Here is a 23,950-nt window from a genome sequence, read left to right as displayed (position 1 = left end):
TACACCATTCAAGGTACTCAGTAAAGCCTGGTGAATGCTGTAAGGAATCAGCTGATGAAAAAACTATCTAATAGCAAAATACAGGATTTGGAAGTCATCTGTTTAAAGGGAAGGCAAAGTTGCTAATGGATACAACTTCTGAGGAAGGATATTTAGAAAAAAGTGAGAGCTAAAGACAGGACACATAGAGGGAGTCGAGAAAAGTTAGAGAAATGAAAAGAATACGAGCCAAAGTCTCAGAGAAAATAGATGCCGTCACTAACAACAATGGATATACTCCAGCAAAGTTTCAAAATGCTCCTGGCATCTCAGTGAATGAAGATAAAGAATGAAGCATTGAATTCTGAAGCCAAATTGACTGGAGCAAACTCAAGTCTATTTCACCAAGAAGAAAAATAAGACAATGAGTAAATGCACTTAATTCAGTGAAGAAGCCAAGAATATGGCAGCAATGTCTTCTTGTTATTTATATGCTGTACGAAGGCCCATTGCAGGCTGGGTGCGTATCTCCAGGCAAAGGAGTTGAAAATAGTAAAAGGATGATTTTAAAACATGATGAATAACAGAAACGTTAGTGCAGTATCTTTGATAAGAAACTGATGAGGAGATGAAGAGGATCAATGAAGCTCTCAAGGGCATTTTTCACAAGGAATGATGACTATGTCAAGATGAACAACGGCTTGTCCGCATCTTGTTATTGTGCATTACTGGTACTTTAGGACCCAACAGACTTAGCTCAGGCTGCCTCCCTGACTGCCTGCCGGAGGGCCAGGAGGACCCTTTTCCCAGGCACCTCCAGGTCAGAGTTGGGGTACCTTGTCCTTGCTTATGGGGTGGGTCTAAGCACTATGGCTAAACCATCTGGATCCCTCATTGCATTCCAGGAAGTCCTAGTATTTCTGGAAAGTTTAAGTGAATTCCCAGAATCGGCCTAGAAAGGGACTTTAAAAATAATTTAATTTGACCTTCTTATTTCCAAATGAGGAGACTGGAGTCCTGGGAGGTCAAATAGCTTCTTTAGGGTCACTGTTGGTTATGAAAGACCGAGAATGAAGCCCAGGTCTCCAGATGGCCAGTCCTATGGTCTTGATGTTTTATACTTTTCAATACAGTAGGAGAAGGAGGAAGGAAAAGCAGGAAAGGGAGAGAGACACTATGAGACTTATGACGCAACCCGATTTCCTCGCCACAGCCCTGGCCCAGTCCTGCGTCTTCCTCGTGCACCATGGAGCCATCAGTGAATAGGAAGACGGACCTTCCCCTCAGGAATCAGTGCAGGTTTGTCCTTCTTCGACCATTTCCTAACCCTGTGTACAAACTGTGGCAGCCCTATTATTTCATTGTTTTTACTGTGACTGAAAGACCCTATTTAAAAATCCCATTTTCCTAAATAGCTATGATTTTTGCCACATCCTTGAATGATTTTTGAGATTGGACTGAACTTCTGTTCCCCAATCACTGAAGGCCCAACTTGATGATGCAGAAGGAACTATGCCAAGTACCTGCTATGGCCCAGGCCCTTCTTTAAACAGTTTATATTCATTAACTCCCTACTTCCCACAATTCACTGAGGTGAGCACTCTTCTCTATTTTGCAGAGAAGGAAGCTAAGACACAAAAAGGTAGCAAGTCATCCAAGATTTACAGCCAATAAATAGCAAAAGTCCGGAACCCAAGTGCTACCCCCTCTATGCCACCATCCTAATAGCCTTGCCTCAGATTCTGCTGGAACCTGGATTCATCTCTTTTGCTCCCAATCAACATTTAAAAAAATAGTTCACACTTAAATAGAACTATATCGAATTTACTAAATGCGAAGCACTGTCTGAAAGGTGGAACATACCTTATTAGTTCATTTAATAACAGTCCTATGGAGTTAATGGGAGTATTGCCATCACACTCACTGTACACAGAAAACGGAGGTACGGGAAGCTTAAGCAACTTGCCAAAGGTTCCACAGTCACCAAATGGAAGAACTGGGACCAACACTGAGGGGCCCAGCTCTGGTGCCCTCCCTCCTTAACCAGGATGGCGTCCCGCCTCACAAGCAGAGACCGTGAAACAAGTCAGGAGTGGCCTGCCTTTGTCATGGACTGAGTTTATCAGTCCAGCTCCAGAGCCCCCTTTCTGACCTGACCTTGACACTAGACCAGTGATGGCGAACCCATGACACGCGTGTCAGAGGTGACACGCGAACTCATTTTTTTGGTTGATTTGTCTTTGTTAAACGGCATTTAAATCTATAAAATAAATATCAAAAATGTAAGTCTTTGTTTTACTATGGTCGCAAATATCAAAAAAGTTCTATATGTGACACGGCACCAGAGTTAAGTTAGGGTTTTTCAAAATGCTGACACGCCGAGCTCAAAAGGTTCGCATCACTGCACTAGACTCTTGTTCTCTCCTGAGTGAGCTGACCTCCCTGGGATGCACTCCTTAGCTCTGTGATACCTGCAACACCTCTCCTTGCCCGGCCTCAGCCAGGAGCCAGTATACAGAGTTGTTCAGTTGAAGAGCAGGCAATGAGGTCAGCAGGCCTGAGTGTCAGTCCTTTTGCTGCTAATGACCGGCTGTGTGATTTGTCACGAATAACTTCACTTCTGAAGAATGGAGATAAAAACAGCACCTCCTACACAAGGCTGCTGGGAATACTAGAGATAATGCACATCGTAAGATTAGCACATAGTCAACAGTTTGTAGATATTTCAACGTTGTGGTTTTGAACCCATTCCTTCAATCATACTGATTGGGGGCTCCCTGGATACTATTGTGTGCCCTGGAGATGTAGCTGTGAGCAAAGCGGTCGGAGCCCTGTCTTCATGGAGCTTATGTTCTTGAGGGGGAGAAGCTACCTATCACGTAATGATCTTGACAAAGAAAATCAAGCCTCCAGGCCAGGGATGTGGTTCGCAGTCTCCCACTGACTGGACGTCAGCAGCACTTGCAAGATAATTCCCTCAGCTGTTGGAAACTATCCTTCTCTAGAGCAGGATTCTCAAACCTATTGGTCTCAGAAATCCCATGATGCTCTTAAAAATGATTGAGGATCCTAAAGGGCTTTTGTTTTTATGGGTGTATCAGTAGACATTTTCCATGTTAAAAGTTAAAACAGAATGTTTGAAAACAAGAATGCACAGAGTACCTGGTATAAGTCATCAGAGCGATGACACCGTCGCACGCCATGCAGGCTCCAGAAAGCTCCACGTGCACCGTGAGAGAATGAGAGCAAAAAGGCAAAATTATCTTCACATGAAGTTGGCCTTACAGAGCCCCTGGGCAGCCACCAAGACTACACTTTGAAAGCTGCTGTCCTCGTGAAAATATATTTAGACTGACACCAGCTTAAATTGTTTTTTAAAAGTTAATTTACTTTTTCCCTCTCTGCTGATTTCTTGCTCATTTTTCTAAAATCAGAAGCTGAAAATATTAAGTTACAACTTGAAGTACATAAAGTATGAATGCCTCTGAGTTGTATATTTATGTGCCTACTTACCTTAAAAAAACAAGCAAATGTCAAGACTTTAATTCTTGATTTTCAGAAGCACAGCCATCCTTATGAAATAAAATGTACTTCTCTGCTAAAGATTTAAAATCAAACATTTCCCAGCCGTTCACTTAGCAACCACTTTAACTCTCAGGGTCGGCTCAGAAAGAACCTGATTACTTCCTTTAAAGGTGTGTCATATTCCTTCTAAAAGGGATTTGTTATTTCGTTGCTATTTTAAAAGAGTAAAATTCTTCAGAGCATTTCTAAACATGGTTAAAATGGTTTCATAATTGCATTTCACTAAACTTTGGAAGGACTGAGTTTTATTTTCAGTATTTCTATAAAATCACTGTTTCTAAAGACAACAGGAATTTTTGCAGCTGTAATCTTTTTACTACTTCTAGCACTAACCACTTTAATTCATCTATATGGGAAAATAGCCCTAGCTGGTTTGGCTCAGTGGCTAGAGCGTTGGCCTGAAAACTGAAGGGTCCCAGGTCCGATTCTGGCCAAAGGCACATGCCTGGGTTTTGGGCATGATCCCGAGTAAGGAGCATGCAGGAGGCAGCTGATCAATGATTCTCTCTCATCACTGATGTTTCCTTCTCTCTATCCCTCTCCCTTCCTCTCTGAAAGCAATATATATATATATATATATATATATATTAACATATTTTAATATATATATATTTTAATATATTTTATTGATTTTTAACAGAGAGGAAGGGAGAGGGATAGAGAGATGGAAACACCAATGAGAATCATTGATTGGCTGCCTCCTGCATGCCTCCTATCGGGGATCGAGCCCACAACCTGGGCATGTGCCCTGACCGGGAATTGAACCAGTGACCTCCTGGTTCATAGGTTGACACTCAACCACTGAGCCACACTGGCTGGGCCCTTTTTTAACTCCTGGAAGAAACAGATTAGTTTCATGTGAAATGTCTCTACCAGTACAAGCTGGAGCTGGAGGTACTGATATGTAAGTACACATGTAACATTTTATAGAGAAAATATAGAAGGCATCACACATTCATTTCTTCAACAAATGTATATGCCAGGCATTGTGCTAAATGCTGGAGAATAGCAACTAAGGCAGACACATCCCTGCTCTCATGGACTCTAGAATGTAGTTAACAATCACATAAAAAGATATATCATTCATGGTGAGATAAGCACTCTGAAGAAAAGAAACAACACTATAAAAGTGTATAACAGAGGAATCTATGAGGTCTGGGGCTGGCATAGGAGGAATAGGGAATGGGGTATATATAACAGGTGCTGGCAGCAGCAACAGCACATGCAAAGGCCCTGGGGTACAATCATGGGCTGTGTGTACCATGTTTGGGTACAACCCATGGGTCGTGGGTACAATGTCATGGGTAAAACCTATGACATTATAATAATGTTTGAAAATTGAAAAAAGGAGGGAAAGTTAACGTGGCTGGATGCAGAGAGCCCAGGATGCAAGAATGTGAGAGAAAAGCTTTGAAGGGGGATAGGCCTTGAGGGCCAAGGCTACGAATATTAGAAATTAAAGGGTAACTCCTTTATCCTCAAAGAAATGGGAAGCTTTTGGTGGGTTTAAACCCAACCAACAACAACAACAAAATAAACCACCAGACTCAGTCTACAAAGTGAACTGGATTGAAGAGAAGCAGGAGGGAGCGAGTCAGATCTGAACAGAAGCAACTGCAATGGTCCAGGTGAGAGGCGCCTGCAACCTGGACCAGGGAGAAAAGGAAACGGTCAGATAGGAGGGAAGATCAGAAGGCAAGAGCATCAGGATTAATGATGACGAGGGGGAGAGAAAGGAGAGTTTCTGATTTGAAGGCAGCAATGGAAGGAAATGTGGTGAGCGGTAAGAAGCGTATTGCGCATGCGGAGTTTCCATGTCCTGAGACATCAGATGCCAGATGCCTACCTCAGAGAGGTCTAGACCAGGGATAGAATTTGGTAGTTATTAATTAGGTGATAGATGGCAATTAAAGACTTGGGTAACGTTGCTTAAAGGGAGAGTGTAGAGAGAGATGAGAGGAATATCTGAGTGAAAATGCACTCACATTATAGTATAAGAAACAGCCTCTTACACGCCCTAATTTGAGGTAAAATTTGCCTTCTCCTGGTCAGTCTGTATTTGCAACCCCCTCTCACCTACTACGTGTGCTCTCACCTCTATTTATCCTGACTGAGAAGTAAAAGACTGCTGTCTCCAAAGAGAAGGCCAACAGCAAGTTCCTCGCACATCTATACCGAGAATACGAAACAGAAAACAACAGACAAGGGAGCAGAGGGAGGCTATTAGCTGTAGAGCCAAAGGGTTATTAAAAATTGAAGGAGGAGGAAAAAGAAAAGAAATCATCATCCCTGATACAGCCTTTAAGATACTTTTGTGTAGAGCACCCCACATGCCATCAATCAGGAAAATTATCTCGGGCAGAGAAGAACGGGGCTGGTGTAAATAATTAATGAATAAAGGCAGAAACGGACCATGGAAGTGGGAGGGGCTCTTGGAGGGACTTTAGCTGGAAAGTTCAAGCAACTGCTAACTGATTTCCTTCTCACTGATTGTCTTCCCAGCAGTGTGTGTGTGTGTGTGTGTGTGTGTGTGTGTGTGTGTACACTTTTATTTTCCTGGTTAAATTTTGGATATCATGGAAGATAATTTTAAAACAAAACAAAACACACAAAAAACACTGCTTGCTTTTAAGTGCTAATGAAACCTCAAGAGAAAGAATAACATTATACCAAAGTTCTTATTTAATACATACAGGTCCTCAATAAATTCACTCAGAGAAAAACAATCTCAGAAAGCCACTCCTTGTCCTGTTCGCACTGAACAAAGACGAATGCCCACAGTGAGTCATATGGCTGCACAGTACTCTCAGATATTAGAACAACTCAGAAATATTTGTTCCTGGGATGACCAAAGAGACTTGTGTGACATTGTTAAAATTATGCTCTAAATCCACAAAAGGTGCACAATTAAAATCCTCATGTAAGTAAAACAACAAAAACATTTATTAACTGGCCTTTTATTTTTATCCCAACATTTATCCAAAAATTAGAGTTCAAAAGGAAAGAAAACTACACTCTAGGGTTCACCCAGCCTTGTGTTTGATCTGACAATTAAAAACATGATTAGCATTAGAAGGAATTTTGACTTTCTCAGTATCAGAATAATTAAAATTATTCAATTCAAATTAAAATTGGGGGGGAACCCTCATATTTATTGACTTTGTATTATTAACTATATCTGTACATTTATATATCAAAGCCATGGCAATTTGTTCAAAATTAGATATATGGAACACCCAACATGGAAACAAAAATATTGAGACTGACTTAGAAAGCTAAGAGTAAATTCTCTCAGTTCCTCTGTCACCCACTTTCCAGCTAATGAATTACACACTGTTCTTCAAGATAGTTTATACGTTGTACTTACAAACTGGAACTACACTTTGCATCAGCCAAGGAATGCTAACTCACCAGAATAACTAATTTGTGTGTTCATTTTATCACCTGATTCTATGTATTTTGTGTGCTTCCTCAAAAGCCATCAATATCTTCAGAAATGGTCCTGTACATGAAACATGAAAAAACAATTCCCAACAAACTTGGCCAATGTGTTCATTCACTCAACTAGCATCATAGCGGGACAATTAATACATAATAAAAATATAAGCAATACAAAAAATCTTTAGTTGTGATACTAAACAACAAGCTGAGGGCTTGTCTGATTTTGTCATTTTACTACTTAACCATGGGAAAGAAGGATACACATATAATTCTGCTCTATCAATAGTCAAAGTTCATTTAGTTTAAACTGGAAACACAGGAATGCGTTTTGTAACATTTTGAACAAAATTACCTCTGAATCTTTAAGTATACCTATTTTACTTTTTGGGGGTGGGGAGAACCCACCTTGATTCACCAATTAAGAAAGTCCTAAATTATGACCATTCTCTAGATGGTTTTGGGTAAATAATTAACTTATTTAACTCTTTGTGTCCTTAAAAAAATAAGTCAAGAATAATCATGACCAGGGATATAATAACAAATCTTTGTGCTCTTTTTAACAATGCTGAAACTGTAGGGTAAGAAGAAAACTGTGGAAGAGCGAAGGTGTTAGTTCATATATGATCCTCATATTTGCCCCTACTCCCAAATCCAAAAAAAAACTCCAATACACAATCTAGAAATATCTCCAAATCCAAAGAAGCTACCTGGTAAGTGACCTTTCGGGTTTGGTAGACAGAATTAATGTCACTCATCTCCAAAGACGTTCATGTCCTAATCCCTGAAACCTGATACCTTATGTAGTAAAAGGAACTTTAGAGATATGATTAAGTTAAGGATCTAAAGATGAGGAGATACCCTGAATTATGCAGGTGGGCCCAATGTCATCACAAGAGTTCTTAAGGGAGGCAGAGGAAGAGAAGGAGAGAGAGGAAAAAGGAGATGGATAGATGAAAAGATGGATGGATGGATGGATGGATGGATGGATGATGGATAGACAGATAGATGTAATTTGTTACAGCAGCAATAGAAACTAATAGCTTATTTTGAAAAACAAAACAAACTGATTTATAGAGTTTGTTCATTTCCATGATGTAAATACTCCCATAGCTAATGTAAAGCCCTGTCATTAAATGCTGCTCACAGCCAATAAAAGCGCATTTCAACATACTACCAGGTATCGCTATAAATGGCACTACAACAAAGGCTATCTGTAAAACCCTGACCCAAGACTTTTATGTATTCTCATAAGGTCATTAATTTATCTTCAGTATTTTACAATTTCCTTCAACTGACCCACATGCTGAGTAGCCAGAATCCCAGTATTGCCCTTCTTCAGGCCCCATTCACGCACATGCCTGTCAAAGACAGAGATGCATTCTGGGATACCAAATTGTAAAGGTGCTGAGCCTAACCACATGGGGAATTGGTCCCATGACAATTCAGTGAACAACTTTTCTCAGACATAACTCTTCATTGGCCTGAATGCCACAATTTCGGACATCCTGAATGTGGGAGCAGTTGAAGGGCAGAGTCACTAAAGCCAACTTAAGATCAGGCCTCCTCTGGTCCAAGGACAGAAATTCGTGGGAGATCTTACAAAACAGTTTTTGAGAAAGGACTCCTCATGTTATGAGTGGGGAGAGTTCCTCATCCCAGCTGGTTGCTAGTGGGAATGGGTTTCTTGCAATATCCTAAGAAAAGGTATTGTAGAAAGCTTTATTTCCGTGGAATTACACTCATGGTAAGCGACTTTCAGGGTGTGGTAGACAAAATAATGTCACTCACCCTCAAAGACATTCATGTCCTAATCCCTGAAACCTGTGAATATGTTACCTTATGTGGCATAAGGGACTTTATAGGCCCTGAGTTTCCAAGGTCCCATATCCCCTTGTCCTGCCGAGGCAGAAGTGTCGCTGTGGCTTCAGCAGAGCTAGAATCAGAGCCGGTGTCCAGAGTTTCCTTACCATGTTGGAGCATCAGGCTGGCTTAGCTTGTGTTCCCTGCTGCAGTCCATCAGTCCATTGCATGTGGGGTCCACAGAGCCACATGACTCGGAGGGAACACAGTCGAATGCAAAGAAGCCAAGAGAGAAAGAATTCATTTTTCTGTGGGATTACGTATTCCCAAATTTTCACGGACTTGCATTGGCCCCATCTCTTCTAGTCAATGATTTCTGTTTCCAGGTTTCATTAACAAGCACCTTCCCTAGGTCACCCTGACTCATTGCACATGTATTTATCCCTTCTCTGTCCAGTCCCTCCCCCCAGTAACCTGCAGGGAATGGGCCAGTGGTTCCCTGGGGAGTGTGAAATTGCAGCTCCCTGGTGAAGCTGCCCAAATGACATGCCTATAATGTCTGGCTTCCTCCTTTGCTTTTTTTCCTATGATTACAAACTACCTATCATTAAACCAGAAACTGCCCAAAAGAAGTTTATAAAGAGAAGGCAGGAAGAACTTCAGCCTCCTCATTTGGTATGGAGGAAAGAAAAGAACTCAGAATGGGATGTAAATAATTGGATCATAACTTTTTAAGTACTGCTTCCAGAGACCCTCCTAGGAGATTTTTATCCAGTAAAGAGGAGGTCCTAGAATTGGTATTAAGAAATACTGAGGCAGTCCCTCTAATCTGTGGCTGGGAACTATCAACTAGACCAGGTGCTTTTCAACTAGAGTAATTCTGCCCTCCGGGGGACATTTGGCGATGTCACAGCTGGCAGGAGATATTACTGGCATTTTGTGGGAAGAGGCCAGGGATGCTACTAAACATCCTACAGTGCATAGGGCAGCTCCCCCAACAAAGAATTATCAGTCCAAGATGTCAAGTGCCAAAGTGGAAAAACCTGAACCAGATCAGGCCATGAAAGTTTCTACGCCTCCTGTATTGTATCTATTCCTGGCAACAAAAATCTCTGACAATTAAGTATGCTGTTGCAATGCATTATTTATTAATGATGACATTTCTGTATAGATCAGAATATAAATTCTCACACTTTGTTTGTGCCCAGCAATAATTAGTATTACACGAATGACAACCTATGTTGAAGGCAATTTTAAAAGGTTACCATAAATGCCATTAGCTATCATTCTGTCTACACCAATTACATAGGATTCTCTAAAAGAATTATTCTTGCCCTCGCTGGTTTGGCTCCATGGATGGAGTGTCAGCCTGTGGATGAAGGGTCCCAGGTTCAATTCCAGTCAAGGACACATGCCCGGGTTTCGGGCTCAATCCCCAGTGGGGGGCATGCAGGAGACACTGATCAATGACTCTCTCTCATCATTGATATTTCTATCTCTCTCTCCCTCTCCTTTCCTCTCTAAAATTAATAAAAATATATTTGAAAAAAAAGAATTATTCTTTCAAATTCTTAAGTGTAATAAAGTCATCCATACAAATTAAAATTCTCTTCATAATGATGTTTCTCTTGCAAAGAAATGCCGCTTTTCATTCGCCTATTTTGTTATGATGCTTCCTGTATTATTTTCTTTAGAAAAATATATTTGAATTAAGTGAATAATCTTCTAAGCAAAACCCTTAAAGTACTTACTGGCTACAAAAAGTCATATTCTGATTTTAGTGGCTCTAGTCTCATTTACCTTTTCTTTCTAAAGTAAATGTTAATCCCTTTTAAAGTAATTGGGCCCCATAAATTGCCAATCACAATGAACACATATTTAAAATGAGGAAGAAATGCCAGCAGAGAGAAATATCTAGTATTTAGTAGACTTTTGTTTTCTAGGATTAAAATTTGAAATGACTTTAATTGTTCACAAAGAAAGCTGACTTGATCAATACAGTTTTCTCTGGAAACTGATGAAAAAGATAGACCAAATGGAAAGAAAATCCATTTGGCAAAATTTACAAAGGCAAATCTAACTTGTCTTTTTAGAAAACGTCTAAGGATATTGTTCAGACTGTAACAGAAACTCCAATATAGTTTAGGCTTCTCATTGAAGTGTATAAATGGAATTGCCAAATGACTATATCTGACTAGTTGTTTTTACTTTACATTCAAGATGAAAGAGAATGAAGCTAAGAGTAGTAGGGGAATGAGGACATAAATTGATAATTTATTGGTACAGTCAAGAAATGCGTGTCTGTTCCAGACTCTGTGTGTAAGGGAGATAGCAAACAGGCTTTCCTCTGGGCTGATTCTTGTGAATAAACTGGTATTTACGCAGACTTCAAAAGGCAGTCATCTGGTTTACCCCAATCTGGATTTAGAAGTTTTTCTGAGGGTAGAGAGAATAGACAATGGGGGCATACACTGCTCTATGATGAGTTATGCAACAACCACAGGCAAGAAAAGCAAAATATTTTTAAATGATGCAAAATGCAGATGATCGACTGATAACCAGAAATTATTATTATTATTACTGGCCGGCATTTACAGTTACTATGATCAAAGCATCATGGATTATATCATTTATATCTTCTCAGCAACCCTATGAGGTAAATACTATTACTTCATGCTATTTTATAGATAAAGACACTGGGGTTTGAAAAGGTTAAATAAACTGCTCCTGGTTACATACATAATGAACAATGGAATTGGGTTTGGGACCTGAACTTATATATTCAAAAACCCGTCTCTTAATCACTCTGCTAGACATTTTTCTGATTAAAGACAGATGTTCCAGGTTGGGAGGAGGTTTGAGTTTTGAGGTAATAAAAGTGGGGTCAACCCCATTAGAATACTTATGGTTTAAAGAGAAGTTCAGCCTTCCCAGCATGCACTCGGTAGCAAGCCCATCACATGCACTGGTCCTTTCAGCCACACTTAGACACAGGTCATGTGACTGCCTTTCTGTCACCTTCAGATACAAAAGGTACACTATAATACAACTTAAAAAGTGCCTCATTTTATTCCAAGCAGCTGCTTCTCTTCCTGCTTCAGTTACACTTGCATTTGGCTATGCTCATGAGCCATTAGGACTCTTATGGGCTTAAAAGTGCCACATAAAATAAATTGATCATATTGGGCATATGCTCTGAATAGGCAATGGGAAAACCAGCCTCAATATTGACCCATGGAGATCCATTTCTGGGCTTACTTCGTCATTTTTATTGCCCTGTCATCGAGTTGCAATACGGTTTACCATTTAGATGTTTCTTTAGTTTAACAGGCTATAACAACATTTAGTTTGGCTGCTTTTAGTTCATTCTGCATAGATGCCAACAGTATCACCCCCTATCCCTTGTCCTAATGTGAGGGATCTGGAGTCACCTAATTCATAAAACACAAGGCATGGAACTATATCTTGAAATGTTTAAAAATTGGGTAAAATCGCTGATTAAGGCAGCCCCAAACCAAGTGGGCATCAAGTACTGACAATCAGAAGCCCTTGAAGAGGGAGGGCTTTTTATTTTGTTGCTCTTGTTGGCATTTACAACAATAAATGCGTTTAACACAGGGTTGAACAAATCCAAGTGAGAGCTCCTGACAAAGTCATCCTAGTGTCACACACAACCTAACAAGGCAGAATGCTTGGAGGTAAAATTCTAAAAAGTGTGCCCCGAATCTGGAAATGAAGAAAGCATTCCAACTGTGGAGTGGTGACAGAGTCTTTACTGAGGTGACTTTCGGTAGAGTCCAGACACAAGGGCTATTCTTAGAACAACCAGAAACAGCATGGAGCTGCCTAAAAATAATGATGACTCAACACCTAGAGGCTTCAATGATGTAATGTTGTCAAAGAACACCCTCTCGCCTCACAGGTTGCAGTTTTTAAAATAAGCAAGCTCACAGCTCACCTTCTGAGGAAAGCAACATTTCACACACTGCAGGAGAGAATTAGGACACGTGGGTCACAGACAGAATGTCCCATCTATGCATCGCCTGTCACTGTGCCGTGGTTTAAAGAAGAAGCCACTGACAAAGTCAAAGTCAGTTCTCTCCCTCTGCCACCCTCGCTCATCCGTTGTCCTTTCAAAACAGGTCCTGTGAGACAGGACAACAATGCTGATTGCACAAGAGGCAGGCCTGACAACTCCTGTCCTCAAGTCACTGCAGCCAGCACTTGCATGGCATCGGATGGGTCCACGTGGAGACTATTGTATAGGTGCAGGATACCACTCAAAACAAAGAGCAAAGCCCTAACCGGTTTGGCTCAGTGGATAGAGCGTCGGACTGCAGACTCAAGGGTCCCAGGTTCGATTCCGGTCAAGGGAATGTACCTTGGTTGTGGGCACATCCCCAGTAGGGAGTGTGCAGGAGGCAGCTGATCAGTGTTTCTCTCATCGATGTTTCTAACTCTCGATCCCTCTCCCTTCCTCTCTGTAAAAAATCAATAAAATATATTAAAAAAACAAAACAAAGAGCAAAGACATATCCCAGAGCCTCCTCTCACCCCTCTCAGGTGTGCCCAGTGCATGTGCTCCGGGAATATGCTGCATCCACCTCAACCTCTTATGTCACCTAACTTGTCCTATAATTATCAGATCTAATGAGGGCTTGCACTTCACTCACCTTTGTATTCCTAGTTCCAAGAGCAATCCTTGGGACATGGGAGATTTTCCATCATTGTTAAATAAATGATGGTTGGATTGATTGATTGGTTAATGCAGTACTCTTTCCCCATGCTAGCATATTTGAGTCACTGCCCTTCCCTGGGTATGTAGATCATATATCTTAGGATATCTTAGGATATATCTTAAGTATATTTTAGGATATAATATCTCCTAGGGTTACGTTCATGAAAAAGAGAATTATTGATCAGAAAACAGCCTTCAACTTCCAAAAGGTGCTAGACCACTGTGGGAGGTACTTGGGGACAGGAAGTTGCTCACAGCACACAGCCAATCTCCTTGTTCTTATGGCTCGCTCTGTTCAGCAAGGAACAAAGCCAGAGATGAAAGCTTGAGAATTCAGGCTGGATGCATTATAAATCAGTACAATAAAAAAATATGCATTTTATTTAATATGCTAGGTCTTACACCTACATCCAAGGTCTCTTTTTCTAAAACGGTGACCTCTTGCAGCAATACCTTCCTCATGTACTTCTGGAATTCCCAAAAGTCAGTTCCCAAGCTCCAAAGGAAAATCATTCCTATGATTGTGTAGCTCTTTCTCATTGTGGCATATTTGTAGATGCTGTTTTTGAATAAAAATAATTTTACTCGGGTTGGTTACCCACCTGAAGCACTGTACACATGACTCTGAGTGACTTCCTTGTTTCCACATGTCAAATCCACCCTAAATGCAAAGACTTTGCACAGATCAGGACAATGCAAGGAATGTGCTAACAGTGATGCCAGAAGAGGACTCTTTTAAGGGGACGCTACTTGCACAGAAATGTGAACTCAGACATGTTTGTTTAGGGGAATGACAACACGCTAGAGTGGAGAGCCCAGTTGTCGACAGGAAGCAGGTCAAAGGCAGGGCTAGGAAACCAAAGGAATGCACTTTCTTCTCCTCTTTCTAAATCATGATGCCCCCATACTCCCAACTCCCACATTTAAAGCAGAACTATCTGCAGGAAGCAGATTTCATGGAAGCTAGTTATCTGTGCCAAATTTTTGACACCAAAGACTCATTTCTCTGAAACTTTCAAAAGAAGCTATTTGAAAAGCTAAACTCCTTTCCTCATCTATGCCCCTTGGGAAGCCCTGAACTTCATCTACATGGTGATAAATTTAAGTGGACTTCTGGCCCAAGTTTTGCAACTGGACAGAACACAATACCAAGGAGGAAATGAATCTATTTGGGGGAAAGAATAAAATCTCAAGTGTCAGGCATTGAAACTACAGTAACTTCCCATGAAATAATCTAGCTCTAGGCCTTTAGGGTTCAAATTAGAGTGATTTATTATAAGGGCAAACCAACACACATATCCTCAAATGATTTATATGTGCTCACTTCTCACCAATTAATATTCCAATAAAGATCATATTTAAGAGACAAACTTATGATGTAATTAGCAATGTGACCCTGTGCTATTCCCACACGTGCTGTGGAAGATATTGTTGGTAATTGTATTGGCCAAGTTACATTTTTTTCCTTGAAGATGTTTAAAAACTATTCTTCCAAACCATAAGAGTTATAGGGGGGGGATGGTGTATGTTAGAATCTACCAATTCAGGTGATTTTTTTTCTATTTGTAGTGGAATTTCAAACATCGACAAAGTATACCCTTAGTGACTCCTGGCCAGCCTCTTTGTATGCTGGAAAGTGATTGCTAACTCTTTGCACGCCATAAGCATCTATAGACGAAAGGCTGGTTTCCGTTTTGGATGCATGGCAGTTAACTGGTTAATACTCTCATAAAAAATATGAAAAAACGTTGATCAGATAATTCAGAAATTTTTCTTACATTACGCCTATACATAATTAGGTTGATACAAAAGAAACAGAATATCAAGACAAATAGAGTACAATTAGAGTGGCTATAACTGAATATTAATTTTTAATTTGAACTCTTGGGAATCCCAAAAAAATCGAGAGAGAGAGAGAGAGAGAGAGCGAGAGAGAGAGAGAGAGAATGAATCAAGTAAGCTACATAATTTTGCTAGTGAGGAGAATACCAGTTCTCAAGGTAAACTAAGCTTTCTTGGCACTATGTTCTGATCACGTGACCCTTCTATGGGGACAGTGAACAACATGTATCCCGCCATAAATGCAGAGACAGTTTTCATGTGGCCAAGACTGAAATTAAGCTTTCCTGAAGCCCAAGGTTATGATATAAAAACACAACTTTTTTAGGTTCCTGCAAAGAGCTGGCTAAGGTAAGCCTTTCGTCCAGCTTCCCCCACACACGTGCCGTCCCTGTCCACCTGCTTTAGAAGAGCCCCTTCCTTCCTGAGCTAGACGGCTTGGGTGGTGGGGAGGGGATAAAGGAGAAGGAGGACGGGACCCCATGTTTACCAAGATCTAGTGCTATGCCACCTCCTCTACCCACTTCGCCTCATGCAATCACATAACAAGCCCATCGGGAAGGTGTGGCTAACCCCATTTTACAAAAGAGGGAACTGAGGTTCAGAGAAGCTGCATTGGCCATGATCACACAACTGGGTGCAGTGGAGACAATCCCTTCTGAACCCAAAGCCCTTGCACTGGGCTCTTCTGTCACCTGGAAGTGTCCTTGTGATGCCTCGAGCTGCGTTCGACTTTACAGGACACAGAATGACGAGCTCACTCTCCTGCCCTCAACATACTTATTCTCATCCAGCTGCAGGGTAAGACTAGACCGGCAGGTAAGGCAGTGCGCTCTATGTACTTACAGTATAATAAGTGAAATAATTTAAAGTTAACACTAGCTACACTTTTGGAGGGGAGGAAGTGGAGGCTTCGAACAAAGCACAAGATGAAAAATCTTAATTATGTCACGTATCTGATCAATGGAACTCCCCCTTGACACACTGACAGGTGTGCATGTTTAAAAGGATGGTTATGCTATATAAGACAACACTCCCAGCAAAACACAGCATTACCAAATGTTACCAGAAACTGATCAAACTTAAAAAACAATCAGCCGCACGTGTTCTGTTTCTATATATCCATTCTGCTTAAAAGGTAGAAGTGTGTAGTTGAACACTGCCTGCTTAATATTACAAATGAGTGAATCATCATGAGATACAAGCAACACATTAATAACCCCGCTCTCACAAAGTAACTATCACACAATGTTCCTGGAATTGGCACTCAGCACATCTATATCACATTGAGCTACATGTCAGGCCTGCTGCAAAGGGTATGCTGGTGGAGTTGTAAAGTTCATGTCCAAACTCTTTGACTTTCTCTGTTTATTTCTGAGTTGGTCAGGAATTCCAGGATGACTGAACTGAGACCAGGATCAAGAACGCGAAGTAAGGCAGGGTGAGACCCATGCCATGTCAGCTGGTGAGAGCAAAAATAATAATAATTAAGCTTATTTTCCTTCATCCTTCCCCTGGGCTCCCTCTCTGAAACTCTCTGAAAGAGGAGTGTTCTCAGGCAACAGAACTCAGAGTTACCCTTGAATTTATCTCCTTTTACATTTGAGCTACTGAAAATGATCTGATTACGGCCAGGCCTCTGTAATGGTGGGTGCACTTCCCCGGGGCTCCTGGCCCAGGAAGAGAGTGGAGGATGAAATCCAGGCGGCCCCCTGCCTGTCAAGCCAGCCACACCACTCAGGGCTTCATCACCCCTTCAGCCCAGAGGAAAGGGCATTGTTTTTTCAGATCCACCTGTCTTGCCCCAGGCAGTACACCCTAGGACAGCTTCTGCCACGAGGCCACCTTCTAACAGTTCGCAGACTCTGCGGGCCAGCAGCAGCTCTGATGGAAACCATAGGAAGTGGCTTCCACATCCCTCCATTTTCCCAAGAAGGGATAAAAGCCCCATGTCCCTCTTTCATATCATCCCGGACTGACTGAAACAAGGCAGCCGTTTTTTCCCCAGGTGCCATCAACAATACGCTCGCCCGCTCTTTGGCACAGAAACCAAATACTCTCAGCTCTCTGTGCATCGGGCTTCATTCTTTCCGGGGCCTCAGTTATTTCCCGGGAGTGAAGTGGGGCATTCAGAGTGGCTTGTCAGGCTCTTGAGCCCCAGGGGGCCACTCAGTGCTGGGGAGAAGAAAGACGCTAAATATGTCTCTGGAATATTTTAGTCACTTCAGGAAAGGTTATGGTTCCAGGGAATGTCCTCCAGCAGCTCTCACATGGGCCCCACGCTGGGCCTCTCGTCTGGCAGGTGTCCCCAAGTGATTAGCAGAGACTAATTATGGACAGTCATCGTCCAGCGAAAAGGGAAAACAGGACCGACTGACTGAACACCAGGACCTGCACTGTCTTTTTATAATTTAAGCATTCTGTAAAACACCAACCCCAGCCGTAAATGTCACCTCTACCCAGAAAGAATGAAAAGCACTAGTGAAACAAACTCCTAAGTATTCCTTGAATATTCTGGTGTCTAATTTAACTGCTACCTGCTTTAATATTTAAAATGAATGTTTGATGATCGTGTCCCCACCCTCACGTCACAATAGTTCACTTTAGTCTTTTTAACCTATATTCAGAGACATAAGCTACAGTGAATTATTGTCTGCTGTTCATCCTTTGCAGCATATCCTTAGCATGAATTTTCCAACCAGCTTAAATCATGCCCATAACAGTTTTCTAAGGTTTTCCAAAGCCCCGGATTTCAGTGTTCTTTGCTGCCTTTTCTTTTACTTTTTCTCATCTCTTCCTTTTCTTTTTAAAGAGTAGTTATAGAAAAAAATATGTGGTGTGTTTTTTTTAACTGGAATGGCAATGTTGTCAATTGTTTTTACTCCCTTGGCTTACTAAATAGGTAAGTCACCTCTAAAAGAATGAAATACCATGTAAAAGAAACTGACATATAAATCAGATTTCTTCATATGAGTATTGTATCTTAACTATAAGAGCAATTTGGACTCAATGCATTTCCATTTAGCATGAGCCTTGCTATTGAGTCACCTGAGTTCTGTCTGCTTTATATCCCTTTACTGGAAAGTCCATGCTAATGGATAGTCAACTTCATTTCTAGTCCCTGTTTTCCACGGTAGAATTGAGAGATGGTGAGGTACAAAGGGTAATGAACTTGACCTAAAAGTCCAGAGGCCTCCTCTGCTCCTTGTTATCTCTCTACTTAATTAATCAACGATCCTGGCAAATTCACCCTTTGTGTCTTAGTCACCATTTAAGTGGAGGTGCAGTTCAACACTGATTGAGTACCTACTGTGTGTCAGGCCCAGTGCAAGGTGCTGGAAATACAAGAAAAAAAAGAAGAATATAATTTTGTATTTTATTACTTTAAGACATTGGAGTCTAGAAAGAGAAAATGCAAATGAAGAGAAGCAAAATATTTTGCAATAGACGCTCTCTGGAGTGAAGAGAAAGCTGTGCCTGGAGCAGACACTGTCTCCCTGACTGCAGGAGGGTCTCCCCTGGACTCAGACCACCCCATTGGTCAGGAAAATGGTGAGAGGATGGGCAGCAAGAGCAGTGACAAAGGTCAAGACCAGAGGTTTTAAATTGTAGGCACTTGAAGGAGGAGACTGTCCATTGGGCTTGGGAAGGCCACACAGGCAGCACCCATGCACAGTGCTCATCCTGGCACCAAAGTGTCCTTCTTTTCCAATAGATTCAAGCTGCTCATTGCAGGAAAATGCATTTCATTGTGCTTCTTGACACCATAGCCATTCCAGACTGGTGATGCATCCATTCTCCTTTGGAACATGGAGTGTGGGTGCATTTTTATATATTCTACAACCTGCTGTCTAAAACTTGTGAGGCCTGACATGTTAGGGATTCAGAATTCTGGGATTTGGAAACAAAATATGTATATATGCTCATATAAGGTGATGCCCTGCAAGGTCTGAGGCAGCCGCCACAGTTAAGACAGGAATATTTCTGCAGAGAGATGGATGAATATTCACACTAGAAGGACAGGTTAGATTTGGAATGAATTAGGTCAAGTAAGGTTTTCCTTTCTCAAAATGGTTATGAAGAAAGGCTGGGTTTTCTGAGGTTTTCAGTTTTCAGTGCTGATAAGGGTTGGGACCTGCAGTGGTGAAGTGCAAAGCACACACTCACATTTCCCTGCAAACTAAAGTGGAGACAAATCTTATGCGGGGACTAAAGTAAAAATCACAACTCATCAGATTTAACTTTGAAAACCCTGGAGGAAATGCTGCCAGCATGCGACAAGACCAGTGCCTCATCAGTTCAGTTCAAGAAGAAGGAACTAGTATATTTAGTGGTCACACCTTTGAACATTAGGATCCTCCCAGCCCCTCACAATGCATGGAGGTGATCCACTTATGAGAAGCACAAAGCTCAGGAGACTAATGGAGCTGGGTCTCTTATGCTCATTTTGGTAGAATATATTCTTTAATGGTTGGCAGAAATGACCCCTTATTGAGGAAACAAAAAAAACGACAACAAAACCTTGTGCATATTTGTGCGTGTGTGTGTGTGTGTGTGTGTGTGTGTGTGTGAGAAAGGCCGTGACTATAGTTGAAAATATATGTTAAATGTCCTTTGGATTTAGCATCACTGTGAGCATGTATTATGTTTATTTCCTTATTAGATGCCCGTTGCAGGAAGATTCCTGAAAGAATAGGGCTTCGCTCCCATCTCTGCCACTCCTACCCCACCTGTCTCTGCTGCTCCTACCCTGCCCTTCTCTGCCGCTTCTCTCCCACCCAATTCCACTACCTCAGCTCTGTTGCTTGGCTTCCTTCTATGGTGTCTTCAGTCTTCGCTCCCAGCCGGTATATGCAAATTAGCTGCCATCTTTGTTTGTGGTTAATTTGCATATTGCTCTGATTAGCCAATGGTGGGCATAGCGAAGGTACAGTCAATTTGCATCTTTGTCTATTATTAGATAGGATTTTGAATCATTTTCTCTTGGTAGACCCTAAACTCAATGAATTTATGCTATCTGGTTCACCACCGCATCTCCAAAGCTAAGTATCATGCCAGGTTTCATTAAATATTTACATATTAAGAGGCACAGTTATGATGTTTAAGAGCACAGACTCTGTCACTTGGCAGCTGAGGTTTGAATCCCTGCTGTGCTGCTACTAGCTGTGGGACCATGGGCAGCCTCTCTGTGACTCAGTGTCCTCATCTGAAAAATGGGATACTTACTATATCAATGTAGATGGACTAAGACTTAAGTAATACTCCAACAACAAACCCCCACATCCCAGTGCCTTAAAGTGACAAAGGCTATTTTTTCCTTGTCAGATTACATGTTTGTCATAGGTTGGTCAGGACTCTCTGTGTAATCCATTCCTCACTCCATGACCCAAGCTGCCTGAGCAGGCAGAGCTGGCACTACCTGGCACAATGCCGGTTGCCCTAGTGGAATGAAAAGAACATCCTTCAGGGTCAAACATTGGTAATGAAATGCTTGGCCTGAAAGTGACATAGGTCATTTCTACTTACACATTGTGCAGAACTAGCCAGAGGGGTCCAGGGAACACAACCCTTCCATGTTCCCAGGAGGTAGAGAGGCCAAAAGATACCACCGTCCTAGGGTTATCATGGCTGTTAAAGGGCTGTGGCCATAAAGCATTTGGAAGAGCATCTGGAACCTTGCTACATGCTATATAGGTGTTTGCTACTGCCATTATTATCATTGAATTCATATTTTTTGGAAGCCGTTATAAAGTCAGTGTTTAGGTTTCTCCTTTTTAAACTGAATTTGCCTAATGGTGGTTTTTCTGTTGTTCTCCTTTGGGTATCAGTGAGTGCCAAAGTCCCATCTAGTAGACACTTACCCACCTTCAGTATAGAACAGTGATGGCGAACCTATGACACGTGTGTCAGAGGTGACACGCGAACTCATTTTTTGGTTGATTTTTCTTTGTTAAATGGCATTTAAATATATAAAATAAATATCAAAAATATAAGTCTTTGTTTTACTATGGTTGCAAATATAAAAAAATTTCTATATGTGACACGGCACCAGAGTTGAGTTAGGGTTTTTCAAAATGCTGACACACCGAGCTCAGAAGGTTCACCATCACTGGTATAGAGAGCAGCCCACAGGATGCCCCTCCAGCTCACCTGTCTCGAGATGACTTTTGCAGCCCAACTGGATGCAGAAAAGCAAACCCAGGTGAGCGTGCCGAAGGGAAACGAACCCTAGCAACTTTCAGGTGCTGCGAGCTGTGAACATCCTAGCTCTAAATGTGCTTCACAAAAAAATATTTATGCTTCAAGCTGCAGCATGCATACAACAATCTGTATTTATAGGTTTCAGATACCCATTTCCTCCAGCTCCAGTTCTCCTTTGTGTTATATAAACAAATCTCAACCATCGGGCCCATAACAAGCCGCACTGAAGTATGTATGTGCTCATGCCTAGCAAAAGCCTCAAATCAAAATACAATCTCACAGAAAAGGAGTGAACATCATGGCCCTCACAAGGCTGTTTTAAAAGTTTTCCTTAGGTGCCAGAACTTAGAATTTAAATAGGATAGCAAGAATGAGCATCTCAGACTCTTTGTCACTTTGATAAGCAGAAACAAACATAACCAGAAGATAATATCCTCTTACCTATATTAAGAGCAGTACAATTCAGTACCTTCCACGTCACCTCAGAAAGGAAAAGGGCTTAGGAGCAGTGTCTCAGACAGATGGGGAAATAGAGGAAAGATGGCTACAGAAGCAAAACCTTTCATTCCTATTCTGCTAAGGAAGTTAAAATGCATGCTTTGTAAGAGTGGCAAGAAACAAGCTAAATCTAGCTCATCAATATCAAGAAAAAAGAATTCTGCCAAAACAAGTTACACATGTTACCGCTTACCCCCGGGGTCCTCTGAAACGAACACTAAGCATCATTTCTGCTGCCTTATCTCCCTGATATACTCCCAGGCACCTTCTCAAAGCCAAATATTTTAGCCAATCACCATGATCACCATGGCCAGCCTTGCCCACAGGCAAAAACAAGTGCTAAAAAGGCTTCTTGCTTTTTTTCCTCTCTGCCTAAAAATATCTCCCCACCAGTATAGCTCAGCGCCCCAAATGTGCACTCTTTGGGAAAGATAACTACTATCAGACTTCATGGTTCAGATTCATGAACTTTGAAAGTTGTCTAAGAAGTTCCTGAGAGAGTGGTGTATAAGACAGTGAGCTTTATTAAGGCAGTGAAAAAATGGAGGTATAGAGAAGAAGACAGTATGAAACTTGAAGACAAACATGTGGCAGTGAAAATGAGGAACACTTTTTCCCCTAGAATCCCAGGGATCATGCCTCCTGGCTATTGTCAACTCACGTGGTATCTAATAATCTTGCTTTGTCACCTTTAAACTGTATATATGTAATTAAATCAAAATGTAACCAAATCAAAATATAATCTGTACCCGATTATTTTATATCCTAGGACCTAGCAAATCTCCATTTCCTGTCTGATTTAGTAAGTTTAATCATGTAGACATTGGCTAAGTATAAAATTCACCTTCTTGGCTAAAAATGTGATCCAAATAATTTGAACCTCATTCCACTGAACTACATATACATATATACATCTGGTTGATTTCACCTCAATATTTTATCAAGGTTATTTTAAAACCAAATACTATCTGTAAAGATGCAAAATACCAACTTTGTATTCAAAATAAATGAGAATATTTTGTAATATATGATTCAATGACAGATTAGAATATCAAAATAGATCTGGGCACATTGTCATGAACTCTGCCCAACCCTCAGGCTTTCCACATAAACAGTTCTGTTTCCTGATCAGCCTTTCTTGAGCAGCACTCCTGAATGAGATTAGCTCTTTCCTAGGTGTTTTTATTGTTGTTGTTGTTTTAATCTAGTGGGAAATATTTAATCAGGAAAGTTTAAAAATCCCCATTCAACCTCTAAGGAAAATCCTTCTAATTGTTGATATTTAAGTGAATAGTTGATAAAATGAGAAAACATGGAACCTTGTTTCATAGTTAACGTCAGGTAGATTTCAGGGGAAATTACTTGCTCTGAGTAAATTACAATCTGTGTTATAACCTGGTTATAATCCAAGAGTAAAATTCTCAGTTTCTGTGCTATTTTCTGACTTCAAATAATCCAGTGATGACAGCTCTGGAGGTTCTAATCACATCTCAGTGCTTAGATTTCAAGCTATTTTTAGTCCATTTTTTTCAATCATTCAACTCCAAAATAATAGCATGATAAAAACTATCTTTAAATAGCTTGAAATAATTCCTAATCCTCTGGGCTATCAGAATTGCTTACAAAACTCATAAAATCCAAGGGGGGAAAATACCATAGGTAATTATTTTCAGACAACAGAGTTTGGACTTCAGCAATTGGCAAAAACTGTTTTTGAAAGAGCAAAATCATAAATCCTACCCTTAATCTCACACAGAGCCACATACTTCGGTTTTAGAAAAAAGGCCTTTCTTCCCCAAAATGTCGGCCATGTTTTATAACATAGGATAATAGTGGATATTTACAATTAAATATCCATGTCCACAAGGG

At 41.0% G+C, this 23,950-nt stretch overlaps 1 protein-coding gene across 3 annotated transcripts in view; it reads right to left on the bottom strand.

Annotated features, from left to right (window-relative positions):
• RCAN2 (regulator of calcineurin 2) overlaps positions 1 to 23,950 on the bottom strand; it is a 244,270-nt gene that overhangs the window by 179,912 nt on the left and 40,408 nt on the right. The gene's annotated exons all lie outside the window — the stretch shown is intronic.

Source organism: Myotis yumanensis, unplaced genomic scaffold (genome assembly GCF_028538775.1).
Source record: "Myotis yumanensis isolate MYYU_CA2020_CCGP unplaced genomic scaffold, mMyoYum1.0.hap1 SCAF_6, whole genome shotgun sequence".
NCBI lineage: Eukaryota > Metazoa > Chordata > Mammalia > Chiroptera > Vespertilionidae > Myotis > Myotis yumanensis.
This window is presented reverse-complemented; position numbering and strand designations above follow the sequence as displayed.